Source organism: Amblyomma mixtum, chromosome 9 (genome assembly GCF_055824585.1).
Source record: "Amblyomma mixtum isolate Tamu chromosome 9, ASM5582458v1, whole genome shotgun sequence".
Lineage (NCBI taxonomy): Eukaryota > Metazoa > Arthropoda > Arachnida > Ixodida > Ixodidae > Amblyomma > Amblyomma mixtum.
In genome coordinates this window covers 121,619,459-121,642,126 of record NC_143020.1, presented here as the reverse complement: position 1 = coordinate 121,642,126, position 22,668 = coordinate 121,619,459, and the positions used below count along the sequence as shown (strand labels likewise).

At 52.9% G+C, this 22,668-nt stretch overlaps 1 protein-coding gene across 1 annotated transcript in view; it reads left to right on the top strand.

Annotated features, from left to right (window-relative positions):
• The first annotated feature begins 1,368 nt into the window (after window positions 1-1,368).
• LOC149331039 (uncharacterized) overlaps window positions 1,369-22,668 on the top strand; it is a 228,505-nt gene continuing 207,205 nt past the window's right edge. The window contains exon 1 of the mRNA XM_089561761.1: window positions 1,369-2,312. The gene's annotated coding sequence lies outside the window, so the exon portion shown is untranslated. The remainder of the gene's footprint in view (window positions 2,313-22,668) is intronic.

The window sequence follows — 22,668 nt, the reverse complement described above, 5'->3', positions numbered from 1 at the left end:
CGATTTCTATATTTCAAGCGCCACACCGTTCTGAGCCAAATCCGTTCCTTTTTCATCCATGAAAGTGGCACTGAATGCTATCAAGCGCCCTGTGCAACCAAAAAGGTATTGACCGAATGGGCTATTTCCTGTTAGGCTAAGGCAGAACGTATAAAAAAAAATCATAACTGGCGCGTGAAATGACCACATGGCCTGACGGCGACGCAGAAGACAAAAAAATGTACCTTTTCGCCGCACTTCGTGGTGTAGTAGCAATAACCAGTGGTTAAACCCTTTATTTGGACAGTCCGATAACAGCCCTTGCAGATTTCACGCTGTGTGGAGGGGCTTTCCCGCATTAGAGCTATGCTATGCGGTATCACCCATTATACAGACCGTGGTCGAAAAAAATCTGCGAAAAAAAAAGGTAGAATGAATAATCGCCCGTAAAAGTGAACTGAGTGGCTGGAATCGGCGGAATTCCACCTAGCAACAGCGAGCTAGAATGCACGAGGTTTAATCAAAATCGAAATGAAAACTGTGGCGGTAGAACGAGGTGCGATACTCGGCGAAAGCTTTGCGCATGATGCCTTTCCCCATATTACGTAAGAACTTTTTGACCGCCTCGCCTCATCCCATCTCCCTTCAGTCCGCCGACGCAGGGGGCAGAGCGCATCAGCATAGCAGGCCCATGGCTTGCTAGTAGCAAGGTGAAGCCGCCGCTGAAGGCCCGCGCCTGCCGGCGGAGAAAGACCGACCGAAACAATTTGTTTTCTTTCTTTCAACCCACAGCCTCCCCGGCTGCCTCGGTATTTCTTGGCGGGGAGAGTGACTCCTTCGTTGCGCGTGGTTTTATTCCCTAGCTATTTTTTTCTTTTCCCGCCGAACGTTCGAACGAGGGGCTAGAGGATAGGACTCCTCCCCTCCCACCTCACCTGCCAACCTCTTTCCTGTGCCTCTCTGATTTCATCTCGAGAAAGGAACGACCAACGGTTTGGTGGCGTCTCTTTTTTCCTTTCTGCTTCTCCTCTCTCTGCTCTTGATTACTCCCATTTACTCGCGCCGCCGCGGCTTGCTCTTCTTGGTGCTACGTCTTTCTCTCCACCCTCCTCCCTATCCCTGCTTCTCCCTCCGCACCAAGCAGCAGCCCGCTTCGGCCCGCGTTCGAGTGGGGGCGATTCGCGGCAGCCCTCGAGCACCACCTCTTCCCTCCGCGGGTGCCGCTGCCAGCGAGTGGACTGCGCCCTCTCAGAGCCGCCCGCCAAGCCCGCCACCAGACTTCCCTCGCACCCCCTGGAATCTCGGGAGGGGGAGCCAATGGACTCGTCCATTACTCCCCGACGCCAGCGCCCTCTCCCCCCTCCCTCCTCGCCAGTGGCAGCAGCAGCAGCGTGGAGTCGCTGCCATCGCCGTGTGCCCCGCCGCCGCGCTCCCGAACCGGCGGCTGACGCTGCTGCCGCCGCCGAGTATTGACCGCGCGAGCCCAGTTCGTCGTCGGCTGTGTGGGGCCGCGACCGTTGTGTGTTGTGCCGAGGATTGAGAGAAGCCTCCCCGGAGTTACGCTCACCGCCGAGATACGGGATACTTGTGATTCTTCGATTTGTTTCTCCGAGTGAGCTACGTTCTGTGTTCTTACTGTGAAAACGTTTTGGATTCCGCGCCCCTGCTTTCAACTGGGCATCGTTTTGACGCGCTCTGCCTGTGATTGTTCAGCTCCACAACAACCTCTCGTGCTGTGCAAACCGGAACTATTGCCGCTGTCCACCTACGCTTGTTCCCTTCTTCCGGCCAGCCCCAGCTTTTGCTCTTCACGGATACATTTGTGTTCCTCCTCTGAACGGTAGCGAGAAGGTGCGCTTTCGCTGCAAGCGGCTTCACCTAACAGCTCCTGCAAAGCGACGCCGGCTGGCTACTCGCTCCGCGTCTCCCTCCCTCTCCGGCGTGCGGCTTCGGAAACAACAAAGCGGTGCCCTGTTCTCGCGGCCGTTTGCACTGGGAGACCGTGAACAGAGGGCGAGTAACGCTGTCAGCAACCACGATCGACAGCGCGTTGTAACCGTTTCTCTACGAGAGGGAGTTTTTTTCGGCTGCAGTGTGTGCGTTCTTCTTACTACTACCTTTGTATTCTCGCCGTGGCAAGCTAGTTCGCTGCGCTCGCGGTGGGATTGAAAGTCGCCGGCGTGGTTCAACTTGACCGCAAAAGGATTTTGTGGCGGCACGCTGTTCTCTGGATTGCGCAAATGTTCTTTGGATACGAGGTCATCGCCACGGGATACACGGCTCGCCGTTGTTGGCGGCGGTTCTTCGGCGCCTGATGGATATACGCTAGGCAGGTGAGTCGCTGTTGGATGTAGCGCGTGCGCGCGTTGCGCCTCGCATCTTGTCGTCTGCCGAATTGAACGCAGCTACATCAACACCCTCTCTCGAACCGATATGGTTATTTACGTCTCACTACAGGGGGTACTATCTGCTCGGCGCTTGCCTGCTGATAGTCGCTGTTGGTAAGGCGAGTCGGAGGCGCTGCGACTACGTCCACAAATATACCCCGAAAATGCGGACTCGGTGGCCGCCCGATAACGCGCGTTTCATTAAGCCCTTCCCACATACCGCAGAGCAGACGAAAAGAAATTTAAAAGAAGAGGGGAAAGGGGAAAGCGATGGCTTTGTTCTGGCGCTTGGCTTTCTTTTCCCCTGTGTGTCGTGCGATGTAGCCTTACTACTTATTGAAAACGGTTTATAGGGCTGCGAACATTCCAACTGTTCCGTTAGGCACTGGAATTCCTTTTTGAGTACTTTTTCCCTTGAAGGCGTGATATCGATCGTGTGAGCTTAACGCATTCTTGGAATACTTGTCTGAAATAAAACGCCGAGCCCGCTTGCCTGCGACGAATTTTTTTCCCTTTTTCCTTGGGCCCGGGCTGCCTATTCGAACATGTTTCTTTGCGAGGTAGGATGAGTGCGAATAATGTTGAACCTATCTCATTCGGTTACAGTTGTAGCGCAAGGATCATCTACCCTGTGTGACCGGGAAAGAAAAAACAGAGTGATGAAGCCCCGGAACGTCGCCCTTCTCGAGAGGGTGCAGTTATTCACAATTTGTGGGAAGAGATTGGTATGATGTTGAATGATGACGTTGTTGACTATGAGCGATTGCTTGTAATCCCTTCTACGTTGTGGAATCTATTTGCAGCACCTCGCGACATTTTTTGAGCGGCTCATTCGGTGCTTGATGGTTTGCTTTCACATTGTAGACGAAAGGCAAATAGTGCAGCAAAACTGAGCATATTTGCAATCATGTGACGCTGTAAGTCAGGTCTGTTAGCGTAGTTCTGTAGTAATTTGCTCACTGTCAATTGCTGAGGTCCCCTAACCACTTGAGCCAGAGCTTTACAAGAAGGGGGGATATGTGGATTACCCGCATTCAAACGCTAGGTTGTCGTTGCCTTTTCTGACCATCGTCGATCCTGTGAACAATCCGGTGCCTCTTTCGGTAACACGGTCAACATCAAAGCAGAAACAAAAAACAACGGCATCTTTTATGTAGCACCTGAGAACACCCTCGAGAAGTGGATGAAATATTGTCTCTTAGTACAAGAACGGTAGGTAGTTTATTTAGAAGTTTCCAGGAAAAAGAGACTTTATTTTCCCCTAGTTTGTTGACAACCTACCTTGAAACCTTGCCGTAACTGCACTCCGAGGTGGCTGAGGTTAGGCGTGCTCGACTCAACGTGTGCCAAGATTTCTGCTCGAAATGCGCCCACTATGACGTCACCTCTTCGAGGGCGGCTCCGTTAAGGACTGCTTCAACAGCTGTGAGTCATGCTCCCCTGTGGTGACTGCCTATCGCCTGTGTCTTTCGTACTTGCCTGGTCTTCCTTTTGCGTCTGCTTTACTGCGGTGTTCCGGAAACCGCTTTGCACCTGTCTTTTGCGAAGCCTCGCTCTTAGAAACGTTGCCGAACACGGAGCAATGCATGTTCTTCAGCGCACAATCCGCCGCTGTGACTCAGATATTTACCCGCCGGGTAGCTGAGCGCAGCAGGCTGCAGGGCCATCACCGGAGGATATCTGGCGCAGAGAGATTTGCGTCTTCAAGGGCTGGTGGCAATTAGCTCGGGACGTTCAACTTTCTGCGGGCGCGGCATTGTGTACGCCGCGTTGTTCAGTACGCTGTTGTCAGCACAGTGTAAGAATGAAAGTTCGCAATGACGAAAGCCTGCAAGTTTGGTGGGCTGGCGTGTGTCGAAGGGAGCATTGTCGTCTTGAATCCTTTATTTATTTATTTTTTGATTTCCCTTGATTTCGCTGTCATCAGCAGTTAAGAATGCGCGTAGGATATTAGAAGTAAACATAGTACGCCTTTCGTAGGTGTACTCTTCGAGCTGCGCAAAGTGCTTGATTACACAATTTACCCGGTAGGACAGATGTGTCCTACCGGGTACAGAGAGACGTCTGTGATGACCGTTCCTTTTCTTACACTATTAAATAGCCCTTCACACTTGTGAGTGTCCGCCGCGGTGGCTCAGTGGTTATGGTGCTCGGCTGCTGACCCGAAAGACGCGGTTTCGATCCCGGCCGCGGCGGTCGAATTTCGATGGAGGCGAAATTCTAGAGGTCCGTGTTCTGTGCGATGTCAGTGCAAGTTAAAGAACCCCAGGTGGTCGAAATTTCCGGAATCCTTCACTACGGCTTCCCTCACAGCCTGAGTCGCTTTGGGACGTTAAACCCCCATAAACCAAATCAAACCAACCATACTTGTGAGCTTTTAAAGGATCGCCGAGGACGACTGCATCCAGTTTTTCTTCCTAGTAAACATTGGTTCTGTGGTTCATTTTGAATATATTTATGTTAGTCCGGAAGCAAAGGACGCCTTTATTGACGACAGGATTGGAGTTCAAAATTTTCCAGCCACTTGGGTAAAACTAGTGGCGTCTACACTATAAAGCACTCCGTGGTCAACGCTGGGAAGTGGACGGTGCTGTAGCTTATAGCGCCTGCGATCAGCGCCCCAAAAAACTTTGATTTCGGAATGAAATGCATGTGTTTCCGAAATTGGCTAGTGGTGGCGCTTATGCGTCATTTTTTTTTTCTTTTCTAGCTTGTAGAACCTCCATCTTCAGTGAAAGTAGCCTCTTTGTCCTTAGAATGAGGTAATGTACAGCTACAGGTGAAGTTCAAGTTATCGTCAGCATCCCTTTAAGGTAGAGACCACCGAAGAAAAAAGAGAGAGACCCTCTGGGACGTTACCACCTCATTTCCCTCAAAGAGAACGGACGAGGTCTACACCATAAATCGTGGATGCCTAATTAAAGGAAATAAAAAAAAAGTTGTATGATCCCGCAGATGCAAGAATGGCACCAGCTAAATAGCGACAAATTTGTTCACATGCGCGTTTCCAGATGATTCACTTCGCGTCGATGCAAAACCAGGCCGTAGCGTAACATTCATCTAAAGCGGCGGTGCAAGCCACTCATTTTCAATTCACGGTCACAAGACACGGCGGTAACGACCCTTTCGATCACTTAGTCGACAGCGTTCAGCCACCGCCCCCTGCGCGCACAGATGGCGAGAGTCGGTTCAACGCTCTTCTGCTGCAGCGCTTGTTTTGTTGCGTGTGGCGGCTCCGAAGGCATCTCTCTCTCCGAGTGGCGACGCATGCGCGGATGAGCGCAAACACGCGCACCCCGTGAGACACGAAACAAAACGGACTCTGCAGCTGTCAGCACCTCTGCCTGCTGCGGGCTGAGTCAGCGTTTCGTTTCGACTGACTTCTCCAAGGCGTGGTGATCACCATGTTGACTGTTTTCAATGTGCGCTTTGTTTGCCACGGGCAGAAACGAACGCCGCGGACCTCGGGAGTGGCTTCTTCAAAGAGGGAAAATGGAGACATATACTACCGACATGATAAGAAAATAGCGTATGCGGAAAGCAAACGAAGAGGAAATGGTGCGCGCTCTGTCAACGGCAACGCCAGGCTCCCTCCTTCGTTCTCATATGCGCGCTTCATTTTCTGGCTTCCCTTGTCTTCTGTTTTCTTGTCTTGTATGTCGGACTTGATGTTTTCTTTTTTTGTGGCTCCTTGTTTGGAGCGGGTCTTGAGGACTCTTATGCTGATTGCGCCCGAAGCGAGGGCGTCGTCGCGATGATTTGACAACTGTGTGACAGCGTCGTCTGCTGCGCGGCTTCCGCGTCTCGGGGCGATGTGGGATTCGCGTAGTCTGCATCGCTGCTGATGGCAGTAGAGCACGACGACGCCGAGGACAACAAAGCGGAATAATGGGGGCCCCGCCGCCCAGCCTCGTCGGCACGTCAGGAAGCTGCAGTTCATTTCATCCGGGCGCCCGCCGGTGATTGACAAGCTTAAGAACAAGAAGAGAGAGAGAGAGAGAAAAAAAAGAACTCGAAGACGAAAAGGATGTGCGCGCTGAGAATCGATCTCGTCTAGCTTGAGTGCTCCGTTGGTGTTCTGCTGTTGCTTTGGCCTTTCTGTATATATATTTTTTTCTTTTTGAGCTTCACGCCTGCAGCGATCTTTTTGTCTTCTCTTTGCCTGCCTCGTCGCGCTCATTCTCGAATCACGAAGACGACGAGCGTCAGGCACGGACGGATAATGCGAGCGCATCGCTTCGCTCCCCGCGCTGCCGCTGCTCCTGCTCTTTTGCGCGAGCCTCGTCGGAGCTGAGCCGCTCGGAGTCCTTGATTTGCATGCATTGGGGACAAAAGAGTCTTTGCTTCGCGTTTTGCTCGTCGCCGCGCACCGTTTGTTCGTTTTTTTTTCTCTTTCTCTTTGCGCGCTCGTCGGCGCTGTCGAGGCGGCGGTGCGTGTGGGAACATTGTCGTGATTACGCTTTGACGAGGCCAGCCTCGTCCTTTAGACCAGCTGCGAAGCCGACAAGCGGGTTAATCCCATTCTGTCCGCTTCTCACTGGACGCGTTGGAAAGCCGACACCGCTGCTGTCTTGGTCGGCGCCGTGCATACATTCGCGCGCGCTGCTGGCTGCTGCTTTTTTGCTTCTATCCGTTCGCCCCCGCTCCGGAGCCAGGTGCCTGCATTTGGACGTGCCCGGAGTCTTGTTTGCGGCGGTGTCGTGATGGCGGCGGCGGCTCACCCTCCCCTCTCCGCTTATGTATATCAGGGACGGCGTCTTTTGAAGGCGCCTCCGCCATTGTGGCAGCTTGGTGTGCAGAATCCGGCCGAAACCGATTGAGGGAGGGACGCGAGGCGACCTTCCTTCCCTCTCTCCCCATTTGACACGAACGGTGGTCCCCCCTGTCGCGCCGAATTCGGACAATCGCTAAGTGGCGTCCTCGACAGGACGGCGGCGTGAGTCGGCCATAAAAGCTACCGAATTATGAGGGCGGGGCGAACGTGAACGGAATGCATCGCTTGGCTCCGCCGCCGCAAACGATCACGACGTTGCCGCGTAGCATTGCTTCATCCCCCCCCCCCCCCCCCCCTCCTCTGCCGCTCGGTTTTGGCCCCCGGGCAGGCCGAAGAGCTAGCTAGCCGCGTCCGGTCGTCTTTTCTTCCCTTTCTCTGTCTTGTGCGTGCCTGTGTACGGAACTTTGTTTTTTTTTTTTTTTTTTCTGGTCGAAGAGCCATGGCTTAGAAGAGCGCGCCTGCTCTCCGTGACGGCTTTTTGCTAGGTTTAATGTGCAATCAGGACCAGTTTACCGCGTGTTTTTGTTTTGGCGCTTTGTTGATAGCGGCCTGATGAGATCTGTACTGTTAAACTATGCCTTGTGAATCGCGATTCAGTATTAAGCATGAAATGCTTTTAGCCCCCGTTGTCGGCAGTGTGGTGACGTCACGCTGAGACCTAGAGCCATCATCCGGGCACTGAAATCCACTCATCCGGGCACTGAAATCCACTCATCCGGGCACTGAATTCCCGTCATCCGGGCACTGAATTCCCGTCATCCGGGCACTGAAATCCACTCATCCGGGCACTGAAATCCACTCATCCGGGCACTGAATTCCAGTCATCCGGGCTCTGAAACGAGAACATCCGGGCACCGTACGAGACTTAACGAGATTTAACGAGACTCTCTAAGCCCTCCTACGCGACCGGCATGCAAGCACCGGTTGGTCTCCAAACGAGACAAAAAATAACTGCTGCCAGTGCCTTCTCAATGTTTATCAAGATATCAGTGGAGCTGTGGGTTTGATAATGCACGGAATTATAATTTCCGATTTCTAATAAGGCGTGCAAAAAGCACATAAATGCCACGTTACACTTCGTTGTCATACGTGATCCGGGGGAGAAGCGCTGCGTTCAAAGGGCAAGGCATCGCGCCGAACGGGTGGTGGCGTTCCTCCCTTCCTTTACGGTGCGGTTCGGGTGTCCACCGAGATGGCAGAGAATTACTGCGCCATTTCCTTTCCTCAAAAAACCTTGCGTTCAAATGGCAAGGCATCGCGCTGAACGGGTGGTGGCGTTCCTCCCTTCCTGTAGGTGCGGTTCGGGTGTCCACCGAGATGACATTAGGCCCGTAAACATTTCATGCTTACTCTACTCTCGTTTACGGGAGAGGCAGAGATTTTTTAAAACGGTCTATCCCAGGAAAGTGTTAAATTCATGCGAGCTTAAGCTGTTATTTCAGACTCTTCTGGCATATGTGCCGACCAAAATGGTTGCTCACGCCCAGCAGCACAGATTTACGGACTGTGTGTGTTCGGAAACAAATTTATTGTAGCACTGCCTCGCGAACCAAGCGCCTGTTATTGATGTCTGCGGAGAAGGTATGCACGTCCGGTCTTATTCGCTAAAATTCTGGGCAGTTCGCCCGCGTGCCAGCACCGAAATTATTTTTTTTTTCTGGCGCATCTGCATCTTGTAAACATCGTTGCCGACCCTGCATTCGACCAGTGGCGTTAACTTGGCGCCCGATTAAACTGTAGACGAATTCAGCCTTCTTTAACGCGCTGCTTCCGTTCTTCATTTCTACACGCTGCCGTTCCGCTGTGGAATGGTCTGGCTAACGTGTTGCTGAATGTTGCTAGCCGAGAACATTTGTGTGTTCATTTTATGTCAATGGTCAAAATTGAATTACCATTCTTTTGTCTTCATCCCTGATGTGCACAGTATGTGGCAAGAAAAAAAAGGTGAGTTACAAAAGAATTGCGCACGTAGTCACACGAGTTAATGGCTTTCGTGGTACTTGGTGTGTCGACCCTTCTACGGAATTAGCGAAACGGTAGGGCGACGGTGCGCTCACGATCAGTTTGAATGTCCAGGAATTCAAACACATGCACGCCAGGGCCGGAGTCCGCAGTTGATTGGTGTGCAGTGTCGCCTCTTCTCGGAGATGGCTACTCCGAGTAGTAATTTCTCTTTGTCTTGAAACCTTATTCAGTGATTGGCTGTTGTGTAGAGAGATACGAAAAGCGAAAAAATGCTTGCATTTCCTTTCCATAGAGCGTAATTGCCGAGTGCAGTGCACATTTAGAATACATACCTGCCGTGTATGCGCTCGTTTGAAGCCTATCCTGACGGTTTGTGCCGCATGGTTAGGTGTTATCTGTATATATATATAAGTAATATATGTGCATTCTGGGAGGCTTGCTTTGCTTGCTTTGGCTAGAATGAGGTCTGAAGTCCATCGCCCTTCTTCAGGCTCAAATTCATAACTTCTCATGGTCGTCATGTCGCTTGTTCAAGGTTCCAGCTCGAAACACAGTTCAATTGGTTAAGCTTTTCCGTCGTGAGTGCCAGTAATCTAACAGGCGACGCCTGTTAGATTCGTTGTACTCAGTCTACGAACCTCCCCCCGAGCGCCCTATAAGCCGATGGCTCGGGTCTCTCCACTTGCGCCGGCGTAGGGAACTCAATTTCCATCAGCGGGAGCAGAGTTTTCGATGTACAGCGCTATCCGTTTATTACTACGATGCCTTCCGGCAGCTCATTATGCGAATAAACTTCGCCCGGTCCGGGTGCCGGAGAGGCCAGACTCTCTCTCTCCCAAACACGCCGGAGGAGGAGGAAACCAGCATCGGCGGAACGAAGAGGTGTTCGACTTGACGGAGGCCGTTGGAAATGAAAAGGCGCTACGGTGTTCGGCCATGCGTTTTTTGCGCATTTAGTTTTGAAGAGCTGCGCCGTGCCGCGATCTCACAGGGGCGGAATTTCGCATTCATCGCTTTCCGGGCCCTGCGCTCTCTGGGCCCGGCGCTCTCCGGACTTCCGGGGCCCCCAGTCTCGACCGTTGCCGCATCGATCAGCGAGGGAACGGAATTCGCGTCCGGCTTGTGCCAGCGTAGCCGGCGATATCGGAGCACTGAAAAAAAAGGATAATAAATAAATAAACATAGATTAAGGGAACGTGACGCTCACCTCGAAGTAAAAGCTAAAAAAAAATGTAATCCCCTGAAAACCTATCCTAATTTATCCGAAACATGGCTTTCTTTTGAATTCATTCTCTGTGCGCTTTTTTTTTTTGGTTGGGGGGGGGGGAGGAGGGGAAGCCTCTCCCTAATCCCCTATTTTTCGTTCCTTCCTGCCCCTCTCTCCTAAAGGCGCCGGCTCGTCGCATTTGCATACAACCTTGCCATTCCCAGTTGGGCCCTTGGGCGTCTGTCGTTTCGGGAGCGAACGTGCACCCTGTGTGCCGTGCCCATTTTCCTCCCTCGTGCGAGAGGCTGAATTGAGGGGAGCGGCCGGCAGCCTCCCCGTGCGTCCCTTCTGGGGTCTCCGGGGATTGAGAAAGCCCGCCATGCACGCCGTTCGTGGTGCGATTGTGAAATACGCGCCAAACGAGGGCTCGACGGCGTCATGTACGGTGAAACATGCCATAACCGAGCTGAATGGATGGCCCGCTGTTACCGCTGGTTTATCACATCCATAGAAGGTTAGGTTACGTAAGGGGCCGTGGGAATTACGCCTTCGTTCCGGAGCGTTTCGTCATAACAGTGTTGGAGTACATGTTGACTTCACGTTTCAAACTTACGCGTTCCCAACGGCTTAGCTCATTTGATCAAGGTGAAGCTCAATGGCATAATTACAGTCAACATTCACTGAGTTCGGCCGCGGCCGTTGCCGCGTAATGGTGACGGGCATAATGCCTGGTGCGCATCTTTCTTGCTTTGTTTTCCGAGGAGTTCGTGTGCGCTGTCTCGCTTCTTCGTTCCAAAGGGAGAACGAGAACGTCTCTTTCTCTCGTTATCCGTGGAGAGGTGACGGGGAAGAGGGCAGCAAAAGATGTCGGCCGCGCCCTGGAACTGTGGGCCCGGTTTACGGCCTCTGCTGGCGATCATCCGGGACCGACTGCGGGCCACGTTTGCTGCTGCGCGTTGTCGATTTCGACGAGAGGACGAAGCGGGCTCTTCCCCCTCTGTCGCCGTGCCTCGGGCGGCGCAGTTGGGAGGAGTGGGATGAAATGCGGGAGAGTTGTAGGAAAACGGGAAGAAATCGCCGCGCACTGGGACGCCTTTCTCCCGAAACGAAGGAACGAAGTTGAACAGGCGAACGGCTGGCCGTCGCGTCTCGCTGCTCTCCGGCTCCGTGAAAAGGGGCAGAATTGAATACGTTGAACGGAAAATGCGCCGGGAGGCTGGGGAAGCCTCCCTATTCTTGGCAAGGGGGAAAGCAACTCCCTCCTGAGCGCAGAATGTCGCTTGGCTCTTCGCTCCCTGGAGGGCAAATACTTTTTTTTTCTATTGCTTGTTTGTTTTTCCACCGGAACACGGCGCCACACTGGCTGGGAGTCTGGGGCAAGTGCGAGAAGCTGGCCGAAGAGCGCTTCTCATGTTCCATGCAAATGAGGCGGGATTGCCGGCTTCCCTCCCGTTGCCACGGTGCGACGAGGGCTGCGGCGGCGCGCTTCGCTTTGAATTTATAGTCGCGTTCGCAGTTGCGCGCAGCGCTATACGAAAGATGGCGTTGCGATCTGGCCCGGATTGTGCCTGCGCAGAAGGAAGTAGTCCAGCTTCCAGCAAAACACTGAACGATGGAATATCCGTGGCGTGCTGACTTCAGCATACGAAACGTTGAAAGCCGCCTCTGCAGTCGAGACTTTTGCAAGAATGCCACGAAAGTAATTTCAGCGAAGGCTGTCGCAGGATGGCGGCGTAATGCCCGTGCTTGGTGCGTTTCCGCTGCTCTCTGGGCGAGGCGCTGCCCTGGCTTTCACAGGAATGCGCACACCTAGCGAGGAGCTGTATACACTGGAACTCCGGTCGAAGCGCCTCGCGACTGCGGGCGTCCGAGCGCTTGTTGTCCGCACCGTGACACGCGCGCTTCTTAATCGCAGGGGACACGTCTTCGTTGCTTCAGGCTGCCTCATCTCTTGTTGTGCTGCGAAGCTTGCTGGCTCCGTTTCCCTTGCCTGCATACATGGATGAAACGGAGTCTTCTGTATTTATTTATTTCATAAATACTGCCGACTGCCCTCAGGCGGTCAAGGCAGGAGTGCACAAAGTTAAAAAAGAAAATTACAAAGTAGTAACAAAATAACAGGAGCAAAGTGCGATTACTGTACGAGGACATAAATTCAGTAAGACCAACGGAAAGCAAAAAAAGTACAGGCAAATCATCCGACGTCAACGAGACTGAGTAAACAGAATAAAAACAAAAACCGAAATAAGGATCAAGGATAACAGGATAAGGAGCAAGGATGACAACTAAAAGGCAAGGTTTCATATTCATGGAAAGATGGTCGATGAGCTTGTGTAAGCGTCGCTCCAAATACTGCGTGGTGTGTATGTGTGAGAGAGAGAAAAACAAATGCTTTCCGCTCCATTGCGCAGGATGCACAAGCGCTTTGCCTACTGTCTTCTTTAGAAGCTGTACTGATACAGATTTGGCAGAGCCCACGATTGCCGTCATTCGTTTTAATATGCTGTCATTAAAAACTTCGTCGGGGGATAAAAAAAATGTTTCGTCGGTCATAAAAGTTTCCCATTGGAGGGAAGGGGTGTCACACTCGGTTAAGGCATCTGCAGCTTCTAATGCGATCGCTTTGCAGCACATAAGGTGTGCCTGTGATTTTTTTCTCTTTATCGCAGGTCGCGTGCTATGCTTGTTCCACTTTGCTAGCGCACACGGAACTGTCTTCATCCTCTCATAGTGGGCTGAAGTCGTGCCGCAGAGATTGTAATGAGTACCTGTTGCCATCTGCAAGGCTCTATTCTGTCAGCTGGAGAACCTTCTTAGCACTGGAAGCGCTGACGAGCATTATGTATATCGGGGACAAAAGTGGTATACTCCACGCGGCGGGAGCTGGAGCAACGGAAAACTGCGTTGCAACGCGCTCTACAGGCGCCATCTCGGACCCAGATAGCCAATCTGTGATCTTTATTATAAGCAGGCCTGCCATTTGGCTCGTTTCAATGATTCAAAAATGCGCTGCTTACACGAAGTTGGCCACGCGCGCGCGGGCATTATTTGATCGCATCATGACGGTGCGCGCGCCGGCTCTCAAGCCGTATCTCGAGCGCGCGTTGAAAAAAAGAAGACACAAAATGAAAAGAGGGCCACCAGATTGCTACTGCTGCGGCGCCGCTCGGTATTTTGGCGAGCAAAAGCACGAAACATAGAAACGAGTCAAGCGACATGCCTGCTGATAATAAAGGTCACAGATTGGCTGTCTGGGTCCGAGATGCCGCCCTCAGATGGCGTTAAAACGCAGTTTTCCGTAGTTTGCCGTTGCTCCGGCTCCGGTCGCTTGGAGTATACCACTTTTGTCCCCGATAGTACAGTACATGTCGTATAGCGTCTATGTGACTGCAGCGCAGCGCACCTGTAAATTTCCATTTCCTTTCGAAGTTTCGAAGAATTCAGTTTTTTCTGCCGCTTCGTAGACGTTACCAACACACGTAATGCATTCGACTTCTCCAGAATTTCGTGGTGTTTGTTTTAATGCGACAACATTAAAAGCTCCGTCGGGAAAGAAATGTGTCGTCGGTCATAAAATTCGCTCATTGGCTAGTGGGAAGTGACGTCACTTCTGGTAACGACATCGGCAGCGTGCTATTTGCATTTCCGACAAATAATATAAGTGGGTGTCCCTATGAATTTTTTTCAGCACCATGAGTGTTTGTCGGACATCTGAAACTTGTGTCGATGTAGCCATGGAATCTGGAGGCGGACTGTCAGAGCACATGTTGGGTATGCGGCATAGAGCCGCCTTATAGCGTCAGTAATTGCCTTCTCGGCATTCAGCCATCAGGAAGTTCGCAGCAGTGGGCGAAGGGCTCCTCCCGGTGTAAAAATGCGCGTTGCTGTATAGCGCCCAATCTGCGCTTCTATCTCGGTTTTCACTTAGGCCCCAAGATAAACTGAAGCCCGGCCGGCTGGCACGCTCGAACGGCGAGCGCTGACGCCCTAATCACGAACAACGACGGCCCCGTTCGCCGCCAGCTCGGGCCGTGGCTTCCCAACCAGGGATAGTTAATCTTCGGCGCCGGGGCTTTGTCGCTAATCACCGAGCGGCAACTGTTTAACGGGACGCCGCCGAGCCGAGGAGGACACAGTGAATGAAGCACCGAGGGAACGGCGCCAGTCCAGACAAGACAAGAAAAAAAAATGCGCCCGAAGAAGAGCAGAACGGTGCCATCGGTTCATCGCGGGGCCGTTTTATCTTCCCGTTGGAGGTCGACGCTGCGAAAGAAACTCACTCGCCGGCGCTTTGCCGCGTCACTTGGGCTCAAAGGCGTCGCGTGCATTGGCCGCCATTGTTCGGGGAGGGGCTGCAGGACCTCGAAGCGAGTTGATAACGGCGGACAGCGTAATGGCCTGGAGTGTTGGAGAAAAGTGTTCGGAGCCGTGACTGGAGCACTGCGTGTATGTACACACCGTAGGCAAGCGCGAACTCTCCCAACTCTTTGTTCCGGTATCATCTATTGGCTGGCATTGTGTGAACTCCTGCGTTTCCTTCCATTTTAGCCAACACTCTCTCAATGGAAGCTAATGCTCTGTGGTGCATTATGATGAGTCGCTATAGCTTGACGCACTGGCTGGCGTCGTGCCTGCCCGTTTCCATTAGTGCAGTTAATGAGTCCTGCGTGTTTACCGGATCGGTTCAGAGAAAAGAAGCATCGGTGGCGTAGTCAGGAATCCGAAAGTGGTTGCTTGGTACAGCCCACTAATGTAGGGCGCAAGCTTGTCAGAGCTGAGTAGGCGATGTGTTGTGGGAGCAATGTACATCAGCTGTGTGCCGCTGCCAGTGCTCCAAAAGTAGCATAAAAAGAAAAAAAAATCCACTAGTTCAAAAAGCATAGAGAGTAGCCTAATGTGATTTAGCGAAAATGTGCGTAAATAGTGCTCTTTTTTTAATAACGAGAAATTTCGTTGCCGAAATAGTTTCGTTTGCCTCCGACAGGTGGCATTTCAGTTCTGGCTATATACGTGTATGTAGTTCGTGAATAGGTCCTACTGGTATTGGTCCCTTTTGAATCGAGGTGGTCACGAGCGCCTCTTTGTATAGTAAATTAGACTTATTGTCGGAGTCCTACTTTTTTTCTGAACTTTTAATCTTTCTTCTGTGTTGTTTTTTTCTGCCTATATTGTATGCTTTGCTACCTGTACTTCTGTGATGGCTACTGCAATTTTTTCAGTTTCTCTTTACTCCAGCCAGTACTCTAGTGTTCTATTTTTTTGCCACCTCTCTATCACATACGTGTTTTGTTTGTCAATAAACGTTCTCATTATTAAAGTGAAGCATTTCCATGAAAACCGCATCGGGCTATACTGCCTGTACTTTTCGAATGGCCGAACTTTTCTGTTACTTTTGGATCACGTGTAGTTTCGGCGTTCGCAGCACTTCCCGCTGCCTTGTGCACGTCCGCGTCTGAGAAAAATCTGGCTCCGCACGCCACCTCGCCAGCTGGCCGCTTTATCTCCCTCTCCGGAGTATATAGCCCCGCGCGCCCGCATTTTGTCTGCGCTGGACAGAGCGCGGTAACTCACGCTGGCGCACGCGAGCGACCAGAGAGAACACCTCCTCCGCAAGTGGCGGCGATAACCGGCGCGCGAAAGCGTTTACCTCGCCTCTTTGTTCCCGGCTATCCCGTGGCTGATATGCGCCTCGATTAGCGCACGGCCGGCGCGAATAAGCCGAGGCCAGTTTCTCTCTCTGCCTCCTTCCCTGGTTGGCTTTGTTGTGTCCTGCGGCCAGCGGTCGGTCAGAACGGCCAGGCAACAGTATATATGCACACACACTGGCGACGACGCCGGCCAGTCGTTGGGTAATTGCGCTCGGGTGCCGCGTTTTCTCGCATATAATACAGACGCTTGTTGTATCAGGGATGATCTGGAGGGCACACTAGCGACCAAGGTACTTCGGGGAAGAGAATCCCGCGAAAGTAGTGCGGTAGTCCTTACTGAAATAAGAGTAATAATAATGGTCTTGAAACCCGCGTAGCACGAAGTAAGGTCAGTGCACGGACACGTCTGCCGAACCGTCACCATGCGCCAACTTCTTGTCGCTCGCTGGAGCTTTTTTTCCGTGACGCGCTCTTTCCTCGTTCACTGAAGAACTTCGTGTTTGAAGGAGGCCGAAAATGGGAGACCAGTTCTAGCACTGTGCTCGACTGTTCTGCCTTCGTTGTTCGCGCCAAATTCCTCCGAGGAGCCGTTCTTTTGCTCGTTCCATAGTATGCGTACTTTGCTTCGTCCAGAATATTTATTATGAGGGTTCATTAAATAAACCTTGTCCTTGTAACAAACCGCGAGGTGAACGAACACATCGGATTCAGTGGATGTGGGAAGGGGTTTCTCACTCCCGTGTACTTCTTTCCGTTCCTGTGTTGACGAAAGGGTCAGGCTGGGAGATGCTTACAGCCGAGGAAACGCGGCAGCTGTGCAGACCGGAGTAGGAAGTGGGGGGGGAAGGGGGATAGCCGTGGCGCTGGTCGTCGTCGTCGGCGGCGCAATTGGGTCGTTGGCGGCCGTAAACGCCGGCACGTCGTCGAGTCATTGGGGTTAAGCGCGGGGCCGCCGCGCTGCTGCTGCACTGTTTGCGGACACGCCCCTCGACTGGGGCCCTTCTTCGCGCGACCCCAAACACTCGACGGCGCGGTCGTCCCGGCTTGCACCGACTCTCGCGGCGGAGTTGAGCGCGCTGCTGCAGCAAGCCTCTGGGGGTCGAGTGTCGTGCGAACTTCGTCGCTGCCCCGCTTCCTTATTTGATAGGTTTTCTCATTCTTTCTTTTCCCCCATATTTCGTGTTGTGCTGTATCGTTGACGATTATTCCCGCGTTCAACTATAATTCAACGACTGAAAGAAGAGAGGCGTGCCCAAACAGGGGACAAAATAATAACGGCTCAGCAGCAGGCGTTCGTTTCTCGTTTATGCGTACTCCCCGTATTGTCGCCTCGCAGTGTGTACTCTCGTTGTTACGGGGCGGCACTGACGTAAGCGCTTTAAAAGCGCGTGAGGATCGCTTCCCGACTCCCAGAGCGAACACTGTTCCCTCATCGCCCGGGATCGCACGTTCCGATATAGTCCAGCGAGCAAGCAGTCTGTCTTGTCCGTTGCCCGTGACGTCTCTCAGGGCACGACCGGTGGCGGGTCGCTGGGCGCCGTGTCCCTGTACGTGTACCAGCGCACCGTGTGTAGTGGGGGTGCAATCACGGCGTCGTTGTCACCACTTCGATCAATATGCTAAGCACCGGCGCACACCAGCCATGTACGCTCTCGTGGCGCCGTGCGGTGGGCGTGTCTGTAGCGGGGCCGGGGCGGACGTGGCTGCGATGCCACGCCGATAGCCGGACCTGCCCCGCGATTGAAAGCCTTTCGGGGAACGTACACTGCGGCCATTTGCCTGGCGGCTGCGCTCTTTCACTTTTCTTTTTGTTACGTTGTCTTTGGAGTATGGCCCATTTGGGATGTCTCAAACGCGCCGCGCTGTGGCGACCTGAAAGATTCTGGGCTTGACCCGTGGAAGCCGTTCTGAGCGCGACTGGGTACGGGTACGGACGCAGCTGCACCGTCACGCTGTGCGCGCAGCTCGTGAGCTGTAAAACGGATTACGAAATTAGGTACGGGCGGTGCATGCCAAGGTATAAAAGAAAGAAGTGTCAGGAAATCGCAGCGCCCCGCAACTCGTGCTTTCGCTTTCAGTTCATTCTAGGTCTGTGAGGCACTTTAGCACGGATATTGGCGGAGAGGGTGCTTTGTTCGGTGGTGCACGCTATAAGCTTGTGGGCAGCTAGATGATGGCTTGTTCCAGAAACGACGACTTGTTGCTCATCACTTACCCTCAGCGGACCACTTTATTGTCAGTGCAATGAGTGCAACATGTCGCAAGTTGGTCATAACGCTCACTACTGGGGCTCGGGGAAAAGTCAGCCTGAGCGTGGATGCTGGGCGCTGTTCCTCTCCACTGGGAAAAAGAGGAAGAAGGGAAGCAAGAGTGCGAAACGGAGAAAGATAACGAGTAGATGCTTACACACATACAGGGACGTTATTCTTGCTTCTACGCCTTAGTGCCTCCAACAAGGCATGCAAGCACGTGTGCGGCGGCCTTCGCGGCACAAACTTCACGCATAGTCATCTCGCGTTGTGAATGAAGGGGGCTAGGCTCCTCATCTGGCGAATCCCAGTCGCTGATCCGGAGCGTCGCTCGGAATCTGCAAAGAAGCTTAAGGGCTGGCGCGATGTATGATATCGACGATATAAACACTGGACGCGTTCCGCGCTGCGCTGCTATACTCCATCCCAATTGTCGTTTGCAGCGCTGTGGAGGCTATGGCGATCTGAAGTAATCAGAACGGCGCGCGCTGCAAGACGTGTTCCTCCGCTTCTCCCCCACCCCTGACTGGTGGCTCCATCACTGGGAAGGACAGAGCACCAGTGCTGCGCGCGGGAAACTCGGCCGACTCGGCGGACGCCGCATTTACGAACGGCTTCGCAGCACTTTGCAGCAGGCCTCCGCAGTGCTGGGTTCGTGCGGGCTTTCGCCCCTAATTTAGCCAGTGAACGAAACGCTCGCTGTACTTTCGAAGTGCCTCCCTGAATTACCTTTTCGATTAATGAAATAATTATTTGAGGAGTAGGCGCAACTTTTCAGATGTTTGGGGGACTATTTGAGGTCGTTCGTGGCCCTGATTGGACAAAACAGCTTTACCTTTCACAGTGCTAACGACATGCGAGATGAGTATAGCATTACCAGGCATTGGGGGCAGCGCACAGCCAGTGCTCCTAAGCCTAACGGCCTGTAGTGCTTCATTGACAGCCACTCGGTCATTCTCTTTCTTACGCCGAGGATCTTGTCAGTGCCCTCTGTTCGAATGTTCGAAGCCATGCGCCACGTGGTGGCTGCCAAGGGAAACGCTTGTCCCGAATTCCTGGTACTGGGTCCTTGGCAGGCGGGCGATGCTCTCAGATGCGTAAGTCGTGGGAAAGCGGAGGTGAGAAATCGAATTAGGGTACCGGCATGAGCTAAATATAGTGCGTGGAACTTGTCAGCTGTTCTTCAGCCGAAAAAAATAAAGTAAGTGTAAACATGTTTCGGTATCACACTGTTCGCAAGACGCGCTGTAGTTTTCAAGTCATTTCTCGTGATGGATAGAGGGGCTGTTCAAGGCACTTCTACCGGTTTTCGTTGGGCCTTGTGAGGTTAGTGATGAAGCCTGAGTCGTTCGGAAGCGCCCCTCTGTGGCTGTATCGAGGATAGAGCCACATGACTTAGCCGAGTGGGTACGATGGCCTGTGCTTCATTGCACAGGATGTCAAAGTCGTGAGCTGATTATACATTCCAAGTTTGATTCCTCGTGCACCGTCCGAGCAAATCACGCTTGGCCGCCGATGTCAAGTGCTGTGCACTTCACAGTGGTCGAGCGCTATATATACGTGTTGCGAAACTACATATCGCACATGCGCAGTGTCGCGACACCTGTGGACTGTAAGACGAATTGTGTTCGTTCTCTCCAAAATTGTAGCGCCTGTCAACAAAATTAGGGCAACATATATGCGGTGAGAAAGTGCATAGATATAACAGGCAGGGAGATAAATTTAGAGCTGCAACGGGCTACGCATTTCAGCGTTTCTGAAGTTAATATGGACGAGCAGCGAGAGTTTCTGTTTGCCACCCCCAGCTGGCACCTCTTGTCTGAGAGGCATGAACGGACACCAGCTTGCCCAGACGATAATTTTGATGCATGATGAAAGAGCTCCGGATTGTGGTGCATGATGTAAGCATAGAAAGGAGGGAGTAACCCTCCCTCCGCCCTTTAGCTTATAGACATACGGAAGGGGGGCGCAAATTTTGTACCGTATTGTTCCTTGCTGCCCAGATGGAGAGATAGTGCACGCCTATGGGTATAGCAATGCCTTATCGCAAAGAGCCCAATGTGTCCGTGCGAACTCGTCCGAGATCGAAATAGGTCCTATGGAAAGGATAGCCTAGGGTGCTATCAGGTCTTGCGTAGCCGCCCACGGGCTATTGTCGTCCCGTTTTCAGCGGTGCAGCCCTCGGCGGCAGGCCCGGTCAGTGGCGAAGCGCTCAGTCTCGTCCCTCTGTGCGGCGTGAAACGGGCCCTGTCAACTTAATTACCTCCCGGCTCTTCGATTACACGAGGAGGGAGGCTCGTCCGGCCACCATCGAGCGGACAATGAGCGCCTTGTCGTACGTAATACGCGCGGCGCGGCGCGCCGGCGTCGCTGCGCATATGCTTTGACAAAAGCACCCGCGCGCGCTTCGCCCACTTACGTCAGCCGGCGGCCAGCGACATCGGACTTTTGTTAAGCGTGATGGATGAGGCCGGGCCCGGCCACCATCGGCGGCCGCTAGGCTGTTGTTCATTGGCGCTTGCTTCTTCGCTTGTCTAGCGCGTTCTCTCGTCCGCCTGCCTGCCTTTCCAGGCGAAGGTCGTGCTTTGGCGGTGTCCCCACCCTTTCTCTGTGTGACTTAGCTTGCATAGTTCTCGCGTCATTGCTTATCGTAGGTTCCTTTTGTGGAGCGCGCGCGATAAGCCTTGTTGGCGGTCGTGATTACTACCTGTCTCCCCGGCGTGTTAGACCTAACGAGCCTCAGCGAGACCTCTCTCTCCCACTGCAGAGCTCAGCCGCGTTCCGGTTTTCGCCGATCTAGATCGGCCTTGCTTCTATGTTTGGAATTGGGCCGCGGGTACCCTCTCTCTCTCGTCTCTCTATTCATCGCTCCGAAAGGACGTTAATCGGCTGGCTTGTTTGATCGCGGTGTTTGCACAAGTGTTCCGCGATTAAACACAACAGAGGCGCACCGATTGGCCGAGCGCTTCTGCCCCTTTGAGGTGCTGTGTTGCGGACCCGTTCGTGCCCGTCTTGGAAGGCCGCATTCATCTCGTAGTCTTTAGCGTCCGCTATCTTAGGCCGCAGTGGTGTGGTCACGAGATGAGCGAGGTCTCCCTGCTCGTGCACACCCGTGTTGGGGAACCAGCATCGGGACGGAGGTGCTGTCATGCAGGTTTTCGCCCGGGGTGAGTGAAATAAACTTCTTTCAACCCGATGGCAGGAGCGCACGGCTACAGAAAAAAAAAAAAGAGAGGGAGGGGGGGGTCACTCGGGAAAAAGCCGCTGTGATGAGATTGACTGGCCGTTGGTTCCTTGAGATGCAGGCTCTAAAGGGCAAAGTTTAGAAGAGCAGTAACGGTGGAGATGTGCGAGCGCTGGGACCGATGCATGTCCGCGCATGCAACGCGCATCTGGTGTGACTGTACAGGTGCACACAAAGTTTTCGGAACCCCAAAATTAAAGCAAGGATGTGCGTTGAACTTCCCTGCGCGGCCTACATAGTGCGCCACTAATTACCTTGCGGGCACTCTGGTCGGCGAGGAAATTAGTTATTTTGTGGTTGCAGGCTTCCGAAAAGTTTTGTAGGCACCTGTACCACGGCCGCTAGATACAAAGCGTTTTGCGCTTTGCATCAAGCGGCCGTGCCTCTACCATAGCTCACCTTCGATTTTTTTGTTCAGCCTAGCTATGGTGAAACGGCTGAGAAGTGTAAAATGCTCCCAAAAATTTTGCGAGCGCTTTTAATTCTCTCCCTCTGTTCATTGAGAAACACACTGGATATTTGTTTCGGAAAATGGGTGAAGGCAGTGAAAGAGAGAGATTCTGTCGGTAGCACTAAAAAATTGGAGGGGACACTTAAGATCCTCCTTAATTAAAGCAGTAGGCCGTATGCGAAGTTGGTCATTCTCGACTTTACATTCATAGATCCCTCCGTGTCCTGGTACCCCTCCTGGCGCAGTGGTGCGGTGCCGCCACCGGTGGGGCTTGTGCGGCCCAGGTTGCTCTTCCCGAGCAACCTCTCGCGATCAGCTATTAATCAACTGCCACCTGGCAAGGGCGGACAGGTTGCTCACAGTCCGTTGAGCAGGTTGTGAGGACGCCACAAGGCCGCGTGACTTAAAGGGCAACTGAAGCGGTTTTAGAATTCGATGAGTTTAAGGTTGCCGAATGTGCAAAATGTGCTGGTAAAGCCTGCGAAATCGTTTCGCTCCAGCATTTGAAATGGGGCGTGATCGTGGAATAAATTCGTCGTCGGCGTTCAGCTTTTCTGAAGTGCACAGCGACGGGCAGAGGCCCCGATAATGACGTCACGTAAGACAGCACTACGTTTCCAGCGGAGAATTTATTCCGTGGATGAAAACCGACGCCATCGAAGGGGAAGCTCACAATGCATTGTTTGGCGCCATCTGACGACGCACAGCAGCATGCAGGCGTAGGAAGCGGACACCTGAAATTTCGGCAACAATGACGTCACTGA